General features: G+C 32.8%; 2 pseudogenes; both read left to right on the top strand.

Moving 5' to 3' along the window:
* Positions 1-393: 393 nt before the first annotated feature.
* Positions 394-1,292, top strand: LOC141552791 (olfactory receptor 4F6-like; annotated as a pseudogene).
* Positions 1,293-10,618: 9,326 nt separating this feature from the next.
* LOC141552790 (olfactory receptor 4F6-like) lies at positions 10,619-22,606 on the top strand (annotated as a pseudogene).
* Positions 22,607-22,813: the final 207 nt, after the last annotated feature.

Genomic DNA, 22,813 nt, shown 5'->3' with positions numbered 1-22,813 from the left:
TGTTTTACTTCACATCATGAGTCCTTTTCTATCTTCTAGAAAAGGCTCCAATTGCTAGACCTAATTAGATGTTTTTATATAATGTATGAGTGCAATGGTATGAGAAAATGAAAAAAAATAGTATAAATAATAATAGCTTAATGTATCCCTTTATACTTATGTACACTTATATATAGATTAAATCAGATGTTTCTCACAAAAATCTTTTGAATTATGGTAAGTAGTGAAGGATATGTTATCAGATTTTCATAGTATCACACATAGTTGGCCCTTGATTAGTGTTTATTGAATTGACTTGAATTCTAGAGTACCATTATTATATTCAGTAATCTGAATTCTCTCTTTATTCTCTTCCTACAGTTAATTTCTCAGGTTGTCTTGCTGATTGAATCAATGGTTGTGTTTTTGGCACTTTCCAATTTTTGGGACATTCAGCTTCTGCTCTTTGTGTTTTTCTCTGTGTTCTACCTGGCAAGGATGCTGGGAAATTCCCTCATTGTGTTTACAGCGACTTCTGACCCTCACTTGCACTCTCCCATGTACTTCTTGCTGGCCAACCTTTCTTTCACTGACTTGAGGATTTCCTCTGTCACTTCCCCAAAAATATGTGACCTTTTCAGAAAACACAGTCCTTTCCTTCTCTGGCTGTATCACCCAGGTGTTTTTTATTCATTTGATTTGTGATGTGGAGATGATGCTACTGTAGCCATGGCCTTTGATAGATATGTTGCCATATGCAAGCCTCTCCATTATTTGATTATTATGTGTCTTAGTATATGCACATTGCTTCTGGCTGTTGCCTGGATCATTGGCTTCATCCACTCAGTGGTCCAAGTAGCTTTTGTAATTAACCTATCCTTCTTTGGCCCCAATGAGCTGGATAGTTTTTATTGTGATCTTCCTCAATTCATCAAATTTGCTTGTACAGATACATACAGACTTCAATTTGTGGTCACTGCCAACAGTGGCTTCATGTCCTTAGGTGTCTTTCTCATTTTATCATATCCTACTTTTTCATCCTAGTCACTGTTCAAAAATATTCATCAAGTGGTTTTTCAAAAAGACTCCACTTTTTAACTCACATCATTGTGGTAATTTTGTATTTTGGTACAATTATCTTTTTCAATGCATGGCCACTTAATTCATCACATCTGGACAAATATCTGGCTATCTTTGATGCAATTCTGACTCCCTTATTGAATCCAGTCATCTACACACTAAGGAACAAAGAAAAGCAATTGTCAAGAAAAAGAGTATGTATCCAGTTTGTGAGTTTCAGAAATATTTCTTAAATGACTTGATGAGAAGAACTTCTAATTTCCACAAGAAGAAAGTCTAGAAAAAGAAATTGTATGGGAAGAAAATGAATTTGATTTAGTGAACTGTTCATTTTGAATTCCTAAGGGGATCAATTGGGAATTTTCAATTACAGATTTGAAAACAAGAATTTGGAGATTGGAGAGAGCTTAAGACAGTAGATTTGAATGTTGTATACATGAAAACATAACTTTATCAATACGTATGTATTAGATTATACATATGTTTGTTAGAGCATGTATTTATGTTTATGCAGTGTTTAATGTGGTTTATTTTTTCATTTAAACCAACTTGGAAGATAAATTTAGAATCAACCCATTTCTAATTTGGGGCCTACTCACATTGGAGCTCATTAACTTAACTTGACCAAAATCATCTTACTCATCTTTTCACATCAACACATTGTTTTGCTTGTTATTTATTTAGGGTGGATTTTTTTTTTTAGATTAAATTGAGATTTGTGTGAATGCCATATTTTGCGTCTTTATTTTTCAAGATGAAACATCCATGTAGTTTCTTTTCTCATTTTCTAGATTAAATGGTATAAACCACACACCTGAATTCTGGAAATTGTATAGTTATTATTACATTTCTGAGATTGCATTGTTAAATGTTCTCTAAGGATTATTCCTTATTCATATCGCTGGAAAAAAATCACTAAATTGATGAAGACAATTATGAGTCTTCAAAAAAATGCTCTTCTCTTTGTTAATGTACTCTTTCCTTGGTTTCCCTGGAAAAACTAACAATTCTAGGAGATAATTTATTTGTTATTGAGTTCAGGTTGGCAGTTTCTTATTTCTGCAGCATCATTTGGTCACTGCCATTCAGAGCTACAAATTAGATGCCTTTCTTATTATAATCTTTTATGTGGCTCTTTGTGCTCAAAGAAAATGTCACTCTAAGGGAGGAAGTTAAAATATTTGAAATCTTTGAGAATACTACTTGTAGGAGATTTTAAAAAAATTATAACTTTTTACTGACAGAACATATGTCTGGGTAATTTTTTACAACATTATCCCTTGCACTCACTTCTGTTCTGACTTTTCCCTTCCCTCCCTCTACACCCTCCCCTAGATGGCAAGCAGTCTTATACATGTTGAATATGTTATAGTATATCCTAGATACAATATATGTGTGCAGAACTGAACAGTTCTCTTGTTGCATAGGGAGAATTGGATTCAGAAGGTAAAAATAACCTGGGAAGAAAAACAAAAATGCAAACACTTTACACTCATTTCCCAGTGTTCCTTTTGGGTGTAGTTGATTTTGTCCATCATTGATTAATTGAAACTGAATTAGATCTTCTCTTTGTTGAAGATATCCACTTCCATCAGAATACATCCTCATACAGTATTGTTAAAGTATATAATGATTTCCTGGTTCTGCTCATTTCACTTAGCATCAGTTCATGTAAGTCTCTCCAAGTCTCTCTGTATTCATCCTGCTAGTCATTTCTTACAGTACATTTTAATATTCCATAACATTCATATACCATAATTTACCCAACCATTCTCCAATTGATGGGCATCCATTCATTTTCCAGTTTCTAGCCACTACAAAAAGCTGCCACAAACAATTTGGCACATACAGGTCTCCTTCCCTTCTTTAGTATTTCTTTGAGAGATAAGCCCAGTAATAGCACTGCTGGATCAAAGGGCATGCACAGTTTGATAACTTTTTGGGCATAATTCCAAATTGCTCTCTAGAATTGTTGGATTCGTTCACAACTCCACCAACAATGCATCAATGTCCCAGTTTTCCCGAATCCCCTACAACATTCATCATTATTTTTTCCTGTCATTTTAGCCAATCTGATAGGTGTATAGTGGTATCTAAGAGTTGTCTTAATTTGCATTTCTCTGATCAATAGTGATTTGGAACACTATTTCATATGAGTGGAAATAGTTTCAATTTCCTCATCTGAAAATTGTCTGTTCATATACTTTGACAATGGCTTGATTTCTTATAAATTAGAATTAATTCTCAATATATTTTGGAAATGAGCCCTTTATCAGAACCTTTAACTGTAAAAATGTTTTCCCACTTTGTTGCTTCCCTTCTAATTTTGTTTGCATTAGTTTTGTTTGTACAAAGGCCTTTTAATTTGATGTAATCAACATTTTCTATTTTATGATCAATAATGATCTTTAGTTCTTCTTTAAGAGATCACAAATTCCTTCCTTTTCCACAAATCTGAGAGGTAAACTAACCTATGCTCTTCTAATTTATTTATGATCTCCTTCTTTATCCCTAAATCATGGATCCATTTTGATCTTATCTTGGTATATTGTGTTAAGGTAGGAGATGTTTTAAAAGGGATATTTGATCATGTATGTTGGGTTGGATTGGATATTCTCTTTAGTTCCTTTCAAATCATATATTGTTTTATTTTTATGATTTTCTCACTAATGTTTATCTCAATTAGCCAACTCTATCTTGCTAGTCCTTTGATTATTGAGGCTTATTTAACACCAAATGAATTTCTTCTCATTTCATTAAATCAGCCAGCTCTTATCTCTCTCCTTTCCTTTCATTATTTAAGAAGCCTCCTAACATTTTTACCTTTGGGAAAAAACACCATTATTTTCCATGATTCCCAGGTCAAGCAAATCCCACAATGGTTATTACCACATCTCAGCAATGGCTAATTACCCACCTTTACTATTAGGAAAAGCTACAGAGAACCCTTTCTTTCAAAAGATATTTTACTGTAAGAGAGAATTTTAATATCTCTGTTATAATTAGATCTCTGAAAATGTTGCTGAGTTACTCTTCATTAACTAGGTAAAACAGTTACCACTAACATCTTTGTAAACCTTTCCTCATCTACATGACTCTTTTTCCTTCCCTATCATCTGTATTGTATTTATTGTGCTATTGATTTTCCTTTTTCTCCTTATTTGTTTACCTCTACTTCCATTCAACTTTCAGTTCATTGAGTAAAGATTTATTGTTTAGTTTAAAAAGGTGTCTGTTGGACTTTAGGGGACATAAAGAGATGACTAAACATTGTCGAAACTTTAAAGAATTTATAATGTAGTTGTTGTCATAAGACATATGGTAAAGCAATGTTAAGATTAATTCCTATCTTCCTGAATTTTGAAGTATAAATGAATAGTTCCTTAGATTTGAAGACATAAGATCTCTTTCAAATATCTACTACTATAGAGTTCAAAATTTCATCCTATTTTAACTGTTTGATCTTAAAATTAGGAAGCTGTATTATCTGACCTCAAAAACTTATTTCCACATCTAAATTATATAGTTTCCCCATAGTATAATGTTTCTTTGTCTAGTTATATCAACTTTTATCCCTTACCTTCTGATGTCATTTCTTTTTTCTTTTTCTCTTTCTGCCTCTTTGTCTTAATTTTTATATTTTACCTTTTTTTTAAATTCCTTACATCAGCACTCCTACTCAATGTTTCTTGTTTCTCTTAGTCTCCATGACCAAATGCCTTAGTTCCATAGTTTCTATTCTTAAGTTTTCATTCTTTTTGAATTCCTAAACCAGACATTTAGTTTTGCTTTTGTTCAACTCTCATGTTTCATTTTGTTTGTTCTAATGACAGATATTTGTCTGTCCCCCCCTAATAATTGTACCTAACTCCATCTCCTTTGGCCACTTCTGCTTCATCCATTCTTGCAGAGGTTTAGAAAGTAGGAAGACATAGTAAATTCTTGCATTTACTTGCTAGTTTGGAAATTAATTCCACATATAGTTTATACCAAACTAGTGCCTATAAAATTTCTTTATGGATGGGAAAAACAGTATTGTTTTTAGCAACAGCAGATTAGAGAAGGACAGTCAAATAGAAAGAAGAAATTTCATGAGCTGAGGAATCATTTATAAGGACCAAATTTTATGTTATGCTAGTAGGTTGTAAATAGATGGAATAAATGACTATCTAAATTTCCTTTCCTACCTGTAGATTTTAGCAGTGTTATTACAAATAAAGTCATATTTAGTGCCTCTCCATGTCAAGTGAATTTAAAAAAATACTTCCCATCATATAGTGTAAGATCTTAAATAATTTATTAAAATTAATTTAAAAATTGACAACATAGAAATGGGTGGATAGGACAAGACTTGCCTTGGATTTAAGGGACCTTAATTGAAAACTTATCTGGAATATTCTGTCATCATGGGTTAGTCTCATTAGTTTTTCTTATGTTATAAAATTGGAAAAATAACACTTGTACTTTTTTCCTCACAGGGTCTTTGTAAGTAAGGCATTTCAAAAGCCTTAAAGTACTATAAAATTGTAAGTACTTTTAGTTGCAATAATAAAATTTATAAAACATTTATTATGAATCACCTGCTAACGGGTGGAACAGATAATATTTTCTTGATTTTGTAGATTTAAAAAAATGTAGGGAAAAGAGATTTAATTTACTTACTTAATCTTTCATAGTATGACTGAAGTAGTTATTGAATGTAAGTTTTCTGACACCAATTCTGCCATTTTCCCCTCTACATCACAACTATTCTAACATACACTTTACAAGGACACTTATCTAAAAAGTAAACATAGAAAAAATCCTTTGTGATGTCTCTTTAAGGATAGAACTAACACATATATTGAGCTATATGTATAAAGTCAGATTTTGACTGATAACTTCTATGAACCTGTTTCATAGATGTAAGATGAAAGCATTGGACTAGATATAATTTCCAAGTAGTCTTTCAATTCTAAAATTTCATGAATTTTATAAATATATGAAATTAAATTTGGGTAACATATATCTAAATCCATGAATTAGTCATTCTAAAATGATTGTCAGAATAGCATTCATGAATATATGAATGAAATGAAAATCATTTTTTTTCCTTTTCACATTCTGCTTTGGTTCATTACCCAAATTGTTCCTCCATATTTTTCCTCAGATCGGTCCTATCTCAGACAAAAATTGGAGGAATGTTATAGAAGGCCATGGTGTTAATAAAAAATAATACTCTTTGGAAGTGTCCTCCAGGCTTCATGTAACCATGAGATAAAGTGCTATACATATATATTGCCGTGAGAAGTTGAGGCAAGGCCTAGTTTCCATCATGTGAACTAGTTCTGTGTCACACATTTACTAAGTATTTGTTGAAGGGAATTTTGGAATATTAATGTTATTCAAAATAATTGTGATTTCCTCTTCATTCTCTTCCTAAAGGTGGCGACAGATGCAATGCTGCTGAGACAATGAGCAGAGCCAATCATACTGTACTGTCTGAATCTAATGAAGAAAACATTATGTAGACAGTTATATATTTACAGGATAAACTGTCAATGATCAGCAGGGAGAAGGCACTAGAATGAAGGAGAATAATAAAGGCTAACTGAGCAAGGTGGAATTTTACTGTGACTTAAAGAAGTGGTGATAAGGAGGAAGAATATTCTGGGTGTGGGAAATAGCAAAGAAAATGTATGAAGTTAGAAGATAGTGTTTTATATGAAGAATATAAAGGAAGTCTATGTCATTAGATAACAAAATATGTGGTGTCAGAAAATAAGAATAAAGTGTCAGAAAACTGGAAAGATGAGGGGACTTGATATGAAGAACCTTGAATCATAAACAAAGGATTTTATATTTGATTCTGTAGACTATATAGGCAGCCACTGAAGTTTATTAAATGGGTGTAGTGGTGAATAACATTGTCATACTTGAGTTTTGGTGATACAAGAAGCTAAAACAGTGTAAAGAATAAAATAAAAATATTAACATTAATCAAAGACTTTAATATAGAAGCCTGAGGAGAGAAATCAAGAACAAGATAGAATTCTGTAAAAAGGAGTTTGTGAAAAACTTATCATCATCTCTATCTTTTGCCCTAAGAAGTCCAACACAATAAAAATGCAAGTAGGATCAAGTTAGAAACAGAAAATTTATGCACCATCAATATGGGAAATGACAAAATAATTATGTCAAAAGACCTACCTAAAACTCTTGAGAAATGACAGGGGCAGATAAAATTCATAATTCTTGTCTCTTTTGTTTCACAGGAGTTCACAAATTACTTGAATCACAGGATGATAGGTATAGGGCTAAAGGAATCATCTCATTAAAGCCTTTATCTACATTTTACAAACTAGGAAAATTAGGCCCAGATATGTCTGGTAAATAGTAACAGTTAGAATTAACATTCAAACACAGGCCATATTCTCTTTAGGTTAAGTGTTCTCTCTACTTCAAATAATCAAGACATTTCACGAACTTTCTCTAAGATGTAATTTAATTCCATCTTTCTTTTTATTTTATTTTAAATTTTATTGGTTTTTTTGATATATATATGTATATATATATATATAAATGTATATATATATATATATATAGCATATGCTATATATATATATACATATATGTATATATATATATATATATATATATATATATATATATATATATATATATATAACAAAGTAATGAAGAGAGGTTGTGGGAATACAGAGAGTTACAAAGAGATACACACAGATTGATACAAAGAGAGGAATTAGACAAGACAGAGACAGCAACTAGGGGAATCAAGAAAAAAACATGTAGCATAAAACAAAACCAATATAACCAAAATTGGAAGGAACACAGAAAATGGAAATTTTATTTTTTACAGAGAACATCTTTGATAAAGGACTAATTTCTCAGATACATAGAAAGCTGAATCAGTTATAAGAATACAATTCATTCTCCAGTTAATAAATGGTCAGTGGATAATAACAGGCAGTTTTGGCTACATATAGTTATATGGAAAAATATTCTAAATCACCATAAATTAGAGAAATGCAAATTAAAAAAAAACTGATATTCCACCTCATATCTATCAGATTGACTCATTTGACAAATAAGATAAATGTTGTGGGGGTTGTGGTAAAACTACAACACTAATGTACTATTGATGAGATGTCAACTGATCCCATCTTTCCAGAGAGCAATTGGAACAATACCCCAAAAGCTATAAATGTGTGCATTCCTTAGCAAAAACTACTGTTCGGTCTGTATTCCAAAGAAATTTTTAAAAAAGATAAAAGAACCTACTTGTATAAAAATATCAGTTTTCAAAAATTAAAAAAAATATTTTTATTTTCTCCAGTTGCATGTAAAACATTTTTTACATTTGTTTTTAAAACTTTTCCAGATTTCCAGAATCTCTCCCTGACTACATTTTAAGAAGATGCATGGGAAATTATGCAAAACATTTCCATAAAAGTCATGTTGTGAAAGAAAACATAGACGTTCAGCCTACCCCCTAACCAACAAAACAAAACAAATCAAAACAATCTTCAAGAAAAATTATGGCTAAAAAAAAAAGAGTATGCTTCTACCTATGTTCAGACACAATCAGTTCTTTCTTTGAGTATGGATAGCATTTTTCATAATAAGTCCTTTGGAGTAGTCCTAGATCATTATATTGCTGAGCATAGCAAAATCATTCACAGCTGATCATCTCACAATATTGTTATTACTTTGTACATAGTACATTTCACTTTGCTTGAGTTCATGAGAAACTTTGAAGTTTTTTCTTTGAATATTCTGCTCACCATTTTCTTAGGACAATAGTAGTCCATGGCTCCTACCCTTTCCCACAGACTTTTCCTGTTGACCTAAATTGTCTTCAGCTGGAATATGTTTCATTCTTTTTTGTGTTCTGATGCTCTAAAGTTTTTATGTTTTGAGTCATTATTTAAGGGAAATTGGAATGGTTTGAGGAAGAGTTCAATGAATACCTGCCTTTACTCAGCCATCTTGTCTCTGCCACATAGCAGTTCTTTTTGTGATGGCTAAGAATTGATAAATGAGAGAATGCCCATCAATTGGAAATGGTTAAACAAGTTTTCACATAGATTGTAATGGAATATTATTCTGCTCTAAGACAAGCAGGATGATTTCATAAAAAAAACTTGGAAAGACTTACATGAACTGATGCAAAGTGAAATGATCAGAACCAGCAGACCATTTTACATAGTAACAGCAGGATTATATGATGAAGAATTGTGAATGACTTAGCTATTTTCAGAAATAAAATTGTTCAAGACAACCCAAAAGGACTCATGATAAAAATACTATCTACCTCCAAAGAAAGAACTAATATTGTCCGAATACAGATTAAGCATACTTTTTCTTTCTCCCTCCTTTCCTTCCCCACCTCTATCTCCTTACATCCCTTTTTCCTTCCTTTCCATCTTTCCTTCCTTCTTCTTTCTACCTAGCTAGGATTTGAACTCAGGTTCCAAGGCTCTAAGTTTAGGACCCCATATTTGATAATATCTCCTCTGCACACAATTCATAATGGTATATAAATTACTAATCTAAATGTTCTCCTGTTCTGCTTCTTAAACTTCTTTCAAGTTTCTATATTGATTCTAATTGACTAACAATTTCTTTCTAGTGGACAATTTTCCATTCCATCTACATTTGAGAAGACAGAAAATAGTTCAAACAATAAAATTCTCTAAAAACCACAATGTGATTCAAAGATATTATAATATACAAAACTATATGTTTATATTATTTTAAGAGGGAGAAAATGCTAACAACTCAGTGTATCAGGAAAGAGTTCCTGTAGGAAATGGTACCTAAACTCAGCTTAGAAGGAAGGTTTTTTAGCTTCTTGTCCTAAAGACTGAAATTAGAAATGTCTTTTGAAAATCACATTATTGAGGTGGGAGATCCAGTATTTACATATATTATTTCAATAATCTTCAAATCATGTGAGGTAAGTGCTATTATTATCTTCATTTGTTGATGAGGAAACTGAGGTACAAAGAAGTTAATTGATTTATTCAGAGAGTTATTAAGTGCCTGAAGCAGAATTCACACACAGATCTTTCTCATTCCAAGTCTGCTGCTTTATCCACTGTCATATTCTTAAAAAGGGGGTGATATGGAGTTTACATTAGGAGGATTATCTGTCAGCATACAGTTTGGACTGGAAGTGGAATAGATAGGAATGACAGCTCATCTAGGAGATTACATTTCATCTTAGAACCATTAAAAAACCATTTAAATTTATTAGGAATGACATGATCAGACTTGGGCTTTTAGTAAAATGCATTTGACTCTTCTATGAAAGAAAGTTTGGAGAGGGAAGAGACTAAAAATGAGTCTCCAATTTTTGTACAAAGTCATAGATCTGTTTCTAGGGTGAGTAGAGGAAGTTCTCATCCTGGGGTTTTCCTCAGTTTGGATGAACATAAAGCTCTTTTAATTTCTTATGTGATTCATGCTATAGACCTCATGATGTAGGATTCATTTTTTATCTGGAATTTCTATGTATTTTTTCTTTTACTTTATTAAATTCACTGCTAGTAGCCCGATGAAATTTGGTGTAATAAAGGTACTGATTTAATTTTAAAGTCTGAAAATGTGTTTGTTTCTCATGTTTCTCAGATATATCTTTGCTGATAAATTGGACTAGAAAAGGGTCAAAGGGCCTTTTTCATAAGGAACATTCACATTTCTTCCTAGTTATCCTTTATTAACATTTCCTACTAGTTAATATGGGAAAACCAGCATAATCCTAAGAGACAAGTCCTTTGGTGAAATGATGTCAAGCTGGTAAAACTATTCTCTACATCACTTAGCTGCTAATTTTTCTTTCTGCACATAGTAGAGTTTTATAATGCTCTTAGTGCTTCTACTTCCTACAAATGGTTAGAAGGCTGATTTTTTGAAATAGATCCTGTGATAGTGAAAAGTGAGAGACATAGGAATAATTTTCCAACAGAAAAACTGTATCATCAGAAGATCATATTGGCCAGACCTCCATGTTTCAGAGTGAATAGATGATACTGGGAGCAACATCACTCATTAGATGGGACAATGATGATTGGGAGTGGAGCTAGATCTGGAATTGGACTTTTCAAGGAAAAGAGTCAACAGAAAGAAGAAGTTAAATACATAAAGGGAGGGGGTCAATGTGAAGGATTCCATGCTATGGAGACATGGTCATACATACCTAGAAAGAAAACAATTTCATCTCCTGATAGATGTGACAGAGAAATAAGAACAATGATAGAAATTTAAAAATAATTTATCTCCTCCAAAATTAATAGAATTTTGTTTTTCTCAATGAAAATGTTTATCCTTCTCTCCTTCCTATCCTCTTTGTTCATCTTAACTTGCTACCTTATGCTGTCTGTATTTCATGGTCAAGCATTTCTATGATAAGCTCTTTTGAAAAGCAGAATCTAATGATTTCTAGATTTTTCCTCAGTCTGGAATGAAAGTGGCAATGTTCTATTATTGGATTTTTTTTTAGTTCAATACTACTGTTTAATGTTTCTGAAGACAGTCACAAAATGCTAATGTCCTATTGCAACTCAACTAAAATCCTATTACTATTAATTATTCTTCATCTCCTATAAACCTTAGTTACATATCTGTAGTGGTAGTTCTAAGCCATTTCCAAATTTATCAACCTCTTATATTACTTTCTCTAACACTTTGTATGTGATCTTGTCTCTTACTTTATTAAGAAAATTGAAACCATCTACTAAGAGCTTCCTTCTCTTCCACTTTGCACCTTCACTGCACCATACCACCTTAATATTTAGCCAACTCTTTTCCCATTCTTTTCTACTTTCTCATTTTAGAGAAAGAACCATGGAGATAACATCTTCCCTGGTTAATTTTCCTATCTGTGTCTTTGAAATTATCTCCTTTTGCTTTTATCAGTTGTTGGAAATGATTTATCAATTTGATCTCTTTTTGGATCTTTAATTCCATTTTTTACTGATTACTTTTTCCTTCACGTACAAACCTCCCCTATAATAAAAAACAAAACAAAACAAAACAAATCCCCACCCACTCAATTCGTGCAAAAAGGCTACTGCTTATTTAATTTCTAAAAGTAGTGTTTAAGCTAATTTTAATTCAATTCTGCAAATATTCATTGTATACCTAAATTATGTGAGTCAAGAAGCAGTGTGACCAAATGGACAGAAACCTTGGACTTGGAATCATGTAGATGTGTATTGGAGTCATGTAAACAAGTCAAAACTCATCAATCATTCTAAAATACCTATGCTGTTCCAGACATTGCTAAATTCTGCTTCTTTTAAATCTTAACCAAACTATGTCGCTGAAAGTAGTTTCCAATCTAGATAAAAAGACAGGTGCTTTTGCTATTGCCCCCTCAAACCCACAAAAATGTTCCAAGTCATTGTGATAATGATATGGATACCAAGACTTAAAGAGAGAAACTTTGACTGTCAGATTCTTGGTCCTGGTCTTTTCTCCTCCTTCCTCTTAAGGTATCTGAATTTTTATTTGAAAAAATAGGGGATGAAGGAGTCCTACCAAACTCCTTTTATGACACAGACATGGTACTGATACCTAAACCAGGTAGATCGAAAACTGAGAAAGAAAATTATAGACCAATCTCCTTAATGAATATTGATGCTAAAATTTTAAATAAGATATTAGCAAAAAGACTTCAGAAAATCATCTCCAGGATAATACACTATGATCAAGTAGGATTTATTCCAGGAATGCAGTGCTGGTTTAATATTAGGAAAACTATTAATATAATTGACCATATTAATAATCAAATTAATAAGAACCATATGATCATCTCAATAGATGCAGAAAAAGCATTTGACAAAATCCAACATCCATTCCTACTAAAAACTCTTGAGAGTATAGGAATAAATGGACTATTCCTTAGAATAATCAGGAGCATATATTTAAGACCTTCAGTAAGCATAATATGCAATAGAAATAAACTGCAACCTTTCCCAGTAAGATCAGGAGTGAAACAAGGTTGCCCACTATCACCATTACTATTCAATATAATACTAGAAACGCTAGTCTCGGCAATAAGAGCCGAGAAAGAGATTCAAGGAATTAGAGTAGGAAATGAGGAAATTAAACTATCACTTTTTGCAGATGACATGATGGTATACTTAGAGAACCCCAAAGACTCTGCTAAAAAGCTACTAGAAATAATTCAAAATTTCAGCAAAGTGGCAGGATACAAAATAAATCCACATAAATCCTCGGCATTTTTATATATCACTAACAAAATGCAACAGCAAGAGATACAAAGAGAAATTCCATTCCAAACAAATGTTGAGAGTATAAAGTATTTGGGAATCCATCTACCAAAGAAAAGTCAGGAATTATATGAGAAAAATTACAAAACACTTGCCACAAAAATAAAATCAGATTTAAATAATTGGAAAGACATTCAGTGCTCTTGGATAGGCCGAGCGAATATAATAAAGATGACAATACTCCCCAAACTAATCTATTTATTTAGTGCTATACCAATCAGACTCCCAAGAAACTATTTCAATGACCTAGAAAAGATAACAACAAAATTCATATGGAAGAATAAAAGGTCGAGAATTGCAAGGGATCTAATGAAAAAAAACTCAGAGGAAGGTGGTCTAAGTGTACCTGATCTAAAGCTAAATTATATAGCAGCAGTCACCAAAACCATTTGGTATTGGCTAAGAAATAGACCGGTAGATCAGTGGAACAGATTAGATACAAAGGACAAAAAAGGGTACATCTATAGCAATCTAATCTTTGACAAACCCAAAGATACCAACATTAGGGATAAAAATTCATTTTTCGGAAAAAACTGTTGGGAAAACTGGAAATTAGTATGGCAGAAATTAGATATGGATCCACACTTAACACCATATACCAAGATAAGATCAAAATGGGTCCATGATTTAGGCATAAAGAGGGAGATAATAAATAGATTAGAGGAACAGAGGATAATCTACCTCTCAGACTTGTGGAGGAGGAAGGAATTTATGACCAGAGGAGAATTAGAGATCATTATTGATCACAAAATAGAAGATTTTGATTACATCAAACTAAAAAGTTTCTGTACAAATAATACTAATGCAAACAAGATTAGAAGGGAAATAACAAATTGGGAAAATATTTTTAAAAACAAAGGTTCTGACAAAGGTCTCATTTCCAAAATATATAGAGAACTGACCCTAATTTATAAGAAACCGAACCATTCTCCAATTGATAAATGGTCAAAGGATATGAACAGACAATTCTCAGAGGAAGAAATTGAAACTATATCCACTCACATGAAAGAGTGTTCCCAATCACTACTGATCAGAGAAATGCAAATTAAGACCACTCTGAGATACCACTACACACCTGTCAGATTGGCTAAGATGACAGGAACAAATAACGATGAATGTTGGAGGGGATGTGGGGAAACTGGGACACTAATACATTGCTGGTGGAGTTGCAAAAGAATCCAGCCATTCTGGAGAGCAACCTGGAATTATGCCCAAAAAGTTATCAAACTGTGCATACCCTTTGACCCAGCAGCGCTACTACTGGGATTATATCCCAAAGAAATACTAAAGAGCGGAAAGAGACATATATGTGCCAAAATGTTTGTGGCAGCTCTTTTTGTTGTAGCTAGAAACTGGAAGATGAATGGATGTCCATCAGTTGGAGAATGGTTGGGTAAATTGTGGTATATGAAGGTTATGGAATATTATTGCTCTGTAAGAAATGACCAGCAGGAGGAATACAGAGAGGCCTGGAGAGACTTAAATCAACTGATGCTGAGTGAAATGAGCAGAACCAGAAGATCACTGTACACTTCAACAACAATACTGTATGAGGATGTTTTCTGATGGAAGTGGAAATCTTCAACATAAAGAAAAGCCAACTCACTTCCAGTTGATCAATGATGGACAGAAATAACTATACCCAGAGAAGGAACACTGGGAAGTGAATGTAAATTGTTAGCACTAATATCTGTCTGCCCAGGTTGCATGTACCTTCGGATTCTAATGTTTATTGTGCAACAAGAAAATGATATTCACACACATGTATTGTACCTAGACTATATTGTAACACATGTAAAATGTATGGGATTGCCTGTCATCGGGGGAAGGGAATAGAGGGAGGGGGGGATAATTTGGAAAAATGAATACAAGGGATAATATTATAAAAAATATATATATAATAAAAAAAATCTTATCTGGCATTATTTTTCTCCATGTAGTCTATGATTAGACTAAATTGGACTATTGCTATTCCATGCCTTTGTTTACTTTGTTACTTGTTCCCAACAGGTCCTCCTTCCCTTTGCTTACTCATTCAACTGTGAGCTTCTTGATGCTACTGTTGTTTTGTTTGTTTATTTGCCTTTATAACTAGCACTTAGAATTGTGCTTGACACATGGAAGGTGCTCAATAAATACTAATTGACTTAAAAAAAAAAAGGTATCTGAATTTTATTCAGTTAATATTGGGTATTGGAATAGAGACTATTGGGAGTTTTGTGATGTGATTAGAATTTCTCCTTAGGAACAGTGCATCTCAATTGTGTCTAACTTAGATAGAAAGGGGGAAACAGAAAGACCATTAAGGAGCTTATTACAGAAGTGTGAATTAATAAAAAATGGATGAACCAGGTTAGCAGTGCATAGAATCAAGTTTGGGAGATGCTATCTTTCTGCTCCCGTAAGAAAAGCTTAGAATTAGATTAAAGAGTAGCTATTTATCACTGGGAGTTGGCTCCTAGTTCTGTATTAGGAAGGCACATTCAATGGTAAAGAATGGATAAGTGTTTATTGATTGATTAGGAAGCCTTAAAGACAGTGTCTAAATTTATAGGTTCGCTGGATTTTGGAATCTTTTACCATCTTCCCCCTCCCCCAATTTCTTAGGTCTTTTCCCTCCCTCCTTATTATTATAGACATTTTTCGTCATTGAAATTTATTTTTAAATTTTTTATTCCTTATTCTCATCACATTTACTTTACTTCCTTCCTTTCTTTTTTTTTTTTTTCTCTGTTATTTCATCCTGTTTGGCACTTGCCAGGGCTTCATAGAGCATGGGAAATAAGGGCTGTCTACTCCTAAGTTAGAAACATATAATATTAGTGTCAAGGTACTCTCTGTTTGAGAAGTCCTTAAGTATCTTGGCAAACAAATTTTAATCATATAGACTTCTTCTCTTTGTATTTGATCTGCTCCAAAACAATAACTATTAATAAATACTAATAAATAATGAAGTGAAAATAAATCCTTTCTTTTGAAGGAGTGGGGGTGGGGAATAAGGGAGTAAGGTACAAAATTATAAGCAACCTACAAAATAACTTTTAGAAGACAGAGATGTCAGTCAATCCATCCATTTATTAAGTGTCTGTTTTATAACTTGTACTACATAATAAAGCAAAATTCTATTTTGCAAAAAGTATAAAGATAGAGTTGGAGAAATAAAAGATTAAGACATGGAATAATTAAAAAACCTGTACAGAATTAAATTATGTTGTATAAATAGGCCACAAGGAATTCATTGTGTCATGAACTTCCTTTAAATTCTAACTAAAGTCCAATGTTTTATTGGAAGGCTTCTTTAACCCTTTTTTTTTTTTTTTTTTTCCCCCTGAGGCTGGGGTTAAGTGACTTGTCCAGAGTCACATAGCTGGGAAGTGTTAAGTGTCTGAGACCAGATATGAACTCTGGTCCTCCTGAATTCAGGGCTGGTGCTCTATCCACTGTGCCACCTAGCTGCCCCTTCTTCAACCCTTCTTAATAAAACGTGCCTTATGCCTGTTAATTATTTCCTATTTATTGTGTATATAGCTTGGTTTGTATATGTTTGTATGTTTTTTCCTTTTTAGATTGGAAGGTCTTTCAGAGCAGAGACTGTCTTTTGTCTTATTTTCTACTCCAAACGTCTAGTAAAATGCTTGGTATTGATACATATTTACAGATTGATTGATTCATCATAGGACCTAAAACTATACAGGATTTAAGAGATGATATAGGCCATTGCTTTATAGATTAGGAAATGAAGGCAAGAGAGATTAAACAACATATGCAAGATTCCACAGGCAGTAATAGCTGATTCAGAATCAGGATCTAGATGTAGGACTCTTTTCAATAAACTAAAGAATGCTCTCCTGATATTTGATGCATTTCCTGCCACAATCCCACAGTATAAGCAGTGTTAATAACAGTTAGACCTTGAACCTGGGTTTCTTGATTTCTCAGCTAGTGTACTTTGTAGCATACTGTGTTTTTTCTAGAGCTTAAGACTAAGGATATACTGGCTGTAAGTAATGATTGAATCAGTTCACACTTACAAGATTAGTATCTCGATTTTTCCACATCCCCACCTACATTTGTCCTTTTCTTTTCTATTAGCTTTTAAAAATTATCTCTCCTGGATCTATTTTTCAGATTAGTTATTTTTCCAATGAGATATTTTACATTTCCTTCCATTTTTTGATTCTTTTGTTTTTGCTTTATTATTTCTTGATCTCATAAGTAATTATTTTTCATTTGCCAAATTCTAATTTTAAGGAGTTTTTTGTTTTTTTTTTTTAGTTAGATCTTCCAAGAGGACTTTCTGGGATTGAGATATTTTTCTTCTTTTGTTTGTTCATTTTCCAGACTAATTCTTTATTTTTAATTCTTTGCTAAGTTAACCTCTGCTTCCAGGGTGGAAGGTTTAGTGTCCCAAGCTTCAGGAATTTTGTATATCATTTTTCAGGGCTAGCTCTGATGGTCTATATGCTTTCAATTCTTCCAAGTAGTATGGTGTGTTTACTATTTTCATGGCCTTTTTTCTTGTCTATGAATGACCATAAAAACTATTTTTTTTCTTTTGCCCTGGCACCTGAATAGGATCTCTGCTCCACTGCGGCTGCAAGCTTTGGGTATGCTAGTGCTCCCTTTTACCCTAGGACTGCGTCCTAGGAAAGTGATTCTAATCTGAGTGTAGAAAAAGAATCCTGTCCTGAGTGCCAGCAAATAGACCTCTGCCATCTCTTTCTGACCAGTTGTCTGTTACCCTTCTCATTTTGCTCTAAATTTAATAAAGCATATACTACAACAGCTAGGTCAAAATTAGTGAGAATAAAAAAAAATCTTATACACAAATCTCATCTTTTGAAGTTATTACTGTATAAAATTTGGTAATTTGTTTCAGATTAATGGAAATATGCATTGAATTAGAATGATGCTACTACATCATGGGATTGATTATTCTCACTATATTTTTTTGTCCTACCTCATATCATGAGTCTCTTTCTACCTTCTAAAACAGAATCCAATTGCTAGACCTAATTAGATATTCTTCATTTTGTTTTTATATGAACTATGAGTGAAATGATATGAGAAGATGAAAAAAAATAGTATAAATAATAGCTTGGTGCATCCCTTTCTATTTATATATACCACCTAACATTTTTACCTTTGGGAAGGTATTTTAATGGCATGATTTCCCAGGTCAAGTAAATCCCACCCACAATGGTTATTCCCACATCTCAGCAATGGCTAATTACCTACCTTTACTATTAGGAAAAGCTACAGAGAACCCTTTCTTTCAGAAGATATTTTATAGTAAGAGAGAATTTTAATCTCGCTGATATTATTAGATCTCTGAAAATGTGGCTGCCCCTTCATAAACCAGGTAAAATAGTTACCAGTAACATCATTGTAAACCCTTCTTCATCTATATGGCTCTTTTTTTCTTCCCTATAATCTGTATTGTAAATAACATGCTATTGATTTTTCCCTTTTCTCTTAATTTGTTTGCCTTTACTTCTATTCATCATTCGGTTTATGGAGTAAAAAATATTTATTGTTTAGTGTAAAAAGCTCTCTGGTGGACTTTAGGGGAGATACAAAGAGGCCTAAACATTGTCCAAACTTTAAAGAATTTATAATGTGGTAGTGGTCATAAGGCATATTGTGAGGCAATTTTTAGCTTAATTTCTATCTTCCTGAGTTTTGAAGTATATAATGAATAGGACCTTAGATTTGAAGACATAGGATCTCTAGTCAAATATCTATTACTGTAGAGTTCAAAATATTCCCCTATTTTAATTGTGTGACCTTAAAATTAGGGAGCTGTTTTACCTGATTTCAAAAAAATATTGCCACATCTAAATTATATAATGTTTCTTTTCCCCCACTATATCAGCTTTTATCCCTTGCCTCCTGATGTCATTTTTCTCCTTTTCTCTTTCTGCCTCTTCCTCTTAATTTTTACCTTTTAATTTTTTTTATTCCTTACCTTGGCACTCAATTTCTTACTCAATGTTTCTTGTTTCTTTTAGTCTCTGTAGTCAAATGCCTCATTTTAATAGTTTCTATTCTATAGTTTTCACTCTTTTTGAATTCCTAAATCAGATTTTTAGCTTTTGCTTTTTTTCAACTCTTATGTTTCACTTTCTTTTTTTTATTATAATTTTTATTTATAAGATATATGCGTAGGTAATTTTTCAGCATTGACAATTGCAAAACCTTTTGTTCCAACTTTTTCCCCTCCTTCCCCCCATCCCTTCCCCCAGATGGCAGGTTAAATATGTTAAAGTATAAGTTAAATACAATATATGTACACATGTCCAAATAGTTATTTTGCTGTACAAAAAGAATCGGACTTTGAAATAGTGTATAATTAGCCTGTGAAGGAAATAAAAAATGCAGGCAGACAAAAATAGAGGGATTGGGAATTCTATATAGTGATTCATAGTTATCTCCCAGAGTTCTTTTGCTGGGTGTAGCTGGTTCAGTTCATTACTGCTCTATTGGAACTGATTTGGTTCATCTCATTCTTGAAGAGAGCCACATCCATCAGAATTGATCATTGTATAGTATTGTTGAATATAATGATCTTCTGGTCCTGCTCATTTCACTCAGCATCAGTTCATGTAAGTCTCTCCAGGCCTTTCTGAAATCATCCTGCTGGTCATTTCTTATAGAACAATAATATTTCATAATATTCATATACCACAATTCATTCAGCCATTCTCCAATTGATGGGCATCCATTCAGTTTCCAGTTTCTGGCTCTACAAAGAGGGCTACCACAAACATTCTTGCATTATGTTTCACTTTCTGTCCCATTTGCCCCCTTAATAATTTTACCTGACTTCATCACTATTGGCTACTCCTGCTCCTTCCAGTTTTAGAGAGATTTAGAAAGGAAGAAGATATAATAAATTCTTGCATTTACTTGCTTAGTTTAGAAATTAATTCTACTCATAATTTATACCAAACCAGTGCCTAGAAAATTGGATTCTCTTTCTAGATGGGGAAAATAGGATTGTTTTAGCAACAGCAGATTACAGAGAGACAGTTAAATGGAAAGTAGAAATTTCATGAGTTGAGGAATCATTTATAAAGACTGAATTGAATATTATTCTAGTAGGTGGCAAATAGATAGAATATCTATCTAAACTTCCTTCCCTATCTGTAGGTCTTAATATTTTTGTAAGAAATAAGGTGATATTAAGTGCCTCTCTGTGTCAAGTGTATTAAAAGGATCATTTCCATCATGTAGTTTGGGATCTTAAATACAAAATTGATATTATTGGGGTATACAGGACAATGTATTGTATTGGATTCAGGGAATTAGAAATGGAAAGTAATCTGGAATATTTGTATCATCATGGTCAAGTATCCTTATTTTTCTTATGTGTAAAAATCAACAAATAATATTTGTATTTCTTTCCTCACAGGGTCATTGTGAGGAAGGCATTTCAAAAGCCTTAAAGCACTATAAAATTGTGAGTAATTATAGTTCCAATAATAAAATTTGAACTAAAATTTTATATAATTTATAATACATTTATTATGAACCACCTGCTAATGGTTAGGTGGAACAGATAATATTTTCTTGATTTTGTAGATTAAAAAAATGGAGGGAAAGATGAGTTAATTTAATTACCTAATCCCTCATACTATGACTGAATTAGGGATTGAATGTAAGTTTTCTGGCACCAGATTTGCCATATTTCCCTCTACACTGCAATTATCCTAACTAATACACTGTACGAGAACATATATTTAAAGAGTACACATAGTGAAAATCCTTTTTAATGTCTACTTAAGGGTAGAACTAGCACATATCAGGAACTATATGTATTGAATCAGATTTTGGCTGATAACCTCTGTGAACTTGTTTTCATAGATTTAAGATGAAAGCATTGAACTTGATTTAATTTTCAAGTTTTCTTTGAACTCCAAAATGACATTAATTCTATAAATATATGAAACTAAATTTGGGCAACATATATCTAAATCCATGAATTAATCATTCTAAAATAATTGTCAGAATAGCATTCATGAAGATAGGGATAAATGTCTATTTTGTGTTTCAGTGGGCTTGGAACTACTGGCAGGAATTGGCACATATAGCAATGCCTAGTATTGAGAAGAAAGTTGAGTACCAATAGTGATTCCTAATGTATGTTTTATTATTGATAGTTTTGTTGTGAGGCAGTAATTATAAAAGCCATGCACATTTCTTAGACTTCCCAGTTATTCCTCTTTTTCTGATTCTTTTTTTTTTTTCACTCTTTTCCCTTTTAGGTTACTGTAGAAGTAGTCATGCTGATTTAGATAGTGGATGCAGCAAATCAATCTATGGTTTCTGAGTTTGTATTATTGGGACTCACCGATTCTTGAATGATGCAACTTATTCTTTTTGTATTTTCCTCTGTGCTCTGCTTGGCAAGTGTACTGGGGAATGCTCTGATTGTGCTAGCAGTGGTCTCTAACTCTTACTTACAATCTCCCATGTACTTCCTACTGGCCCACCTCTCCTTTATTGACATAATTGATTCATGTATTGTGACTCTTAGGATGATTAATGACCTTTTCAGGAAGCAGAAACTCATTTCTTTTTAAGGTTGTATTTCTCAGATCTTCTTTGTTCATGCTGTTGGAATTACTGAAATGGTGCTTCTCATAGCTATGGCCTTTGATAGCTACATTGCAATATATAAGCCTCTCCATTACCTGACTATTATGAACCTAGAACAATGCATATTGATTATGATCATTTCCTGGACAATTGGAATCACTCACTCCTTTCTCCAATTGCTCTTGTAATAAAATTGCCCTTTTGTGCCCCTAACAAAATAGACATATCTATTGTGATTTCCCTAGGTTCATCAGACACTTACAGACTGCAGTTCCTGATTACTGCCAACATTGGGTTCATCTCTCTGGGAGCCTTCTTCATTTTAATCATTTCTTACATTATCATCCTGGTCACTGTTGTGCAGGACTCTTCTGGGGAGCTATCCAAAGCCCTCTCTACACTGTCAGCTCACATCTCTGTGGTGATCTTGTTCTTTGGTCCATGCATCTTTGTCTATGTGTAGCCTTTTCCTGAATTTCCAGTGGACAAATATTTTGCCCTTTTTGACTCAGTTATCTATCACTCCTTTTCTGAACCCCACTATCTACACATTAAGGAATAAAGAGATGAAGATGGCCATGAGAAAACTATGGAATTTTATGAAATCAAGACTTATGACAGTGATGAGTTCTCAGGTAATTTCTTAATGCCTTGCTTGTATTACTAGAGGTTTTAGGGTTTTTCTGCCTTCAGGATGACTATAATTGAGATATGGAATCCTTGCTGCATATTTAACTTTAATGTATACAACACAACAAATTTTCTTGAGCTTATAAAATATGTGCATCAAGAAAATATAAAATATTTCCTAATTTCTTTGTGGTGTGATTATCATTGTCATTGAACTATGTAGT

The sequence above is a fragment of the Sminthopsis crassicaudata genome, chromosome 2 (genome assembly GCF_048593235.1).
Source record: "Sminthopsis crassicaudata isolate SCR6 chromosome 2, ASM4859323v1, whole genome shotgun sequence".
NCBI classification, from domain to species: Eukaryota; Metazoa; Chordata; class Mammalia; order Dasyuromorphia; family Dasyuridae; genus Sminthopsis; species Sminthopsis crassicaudata.
Note: the sequence above shows the minus strand (reverse complement) of the source record. Positions and strands in the feature narration are given on the sequence as shown.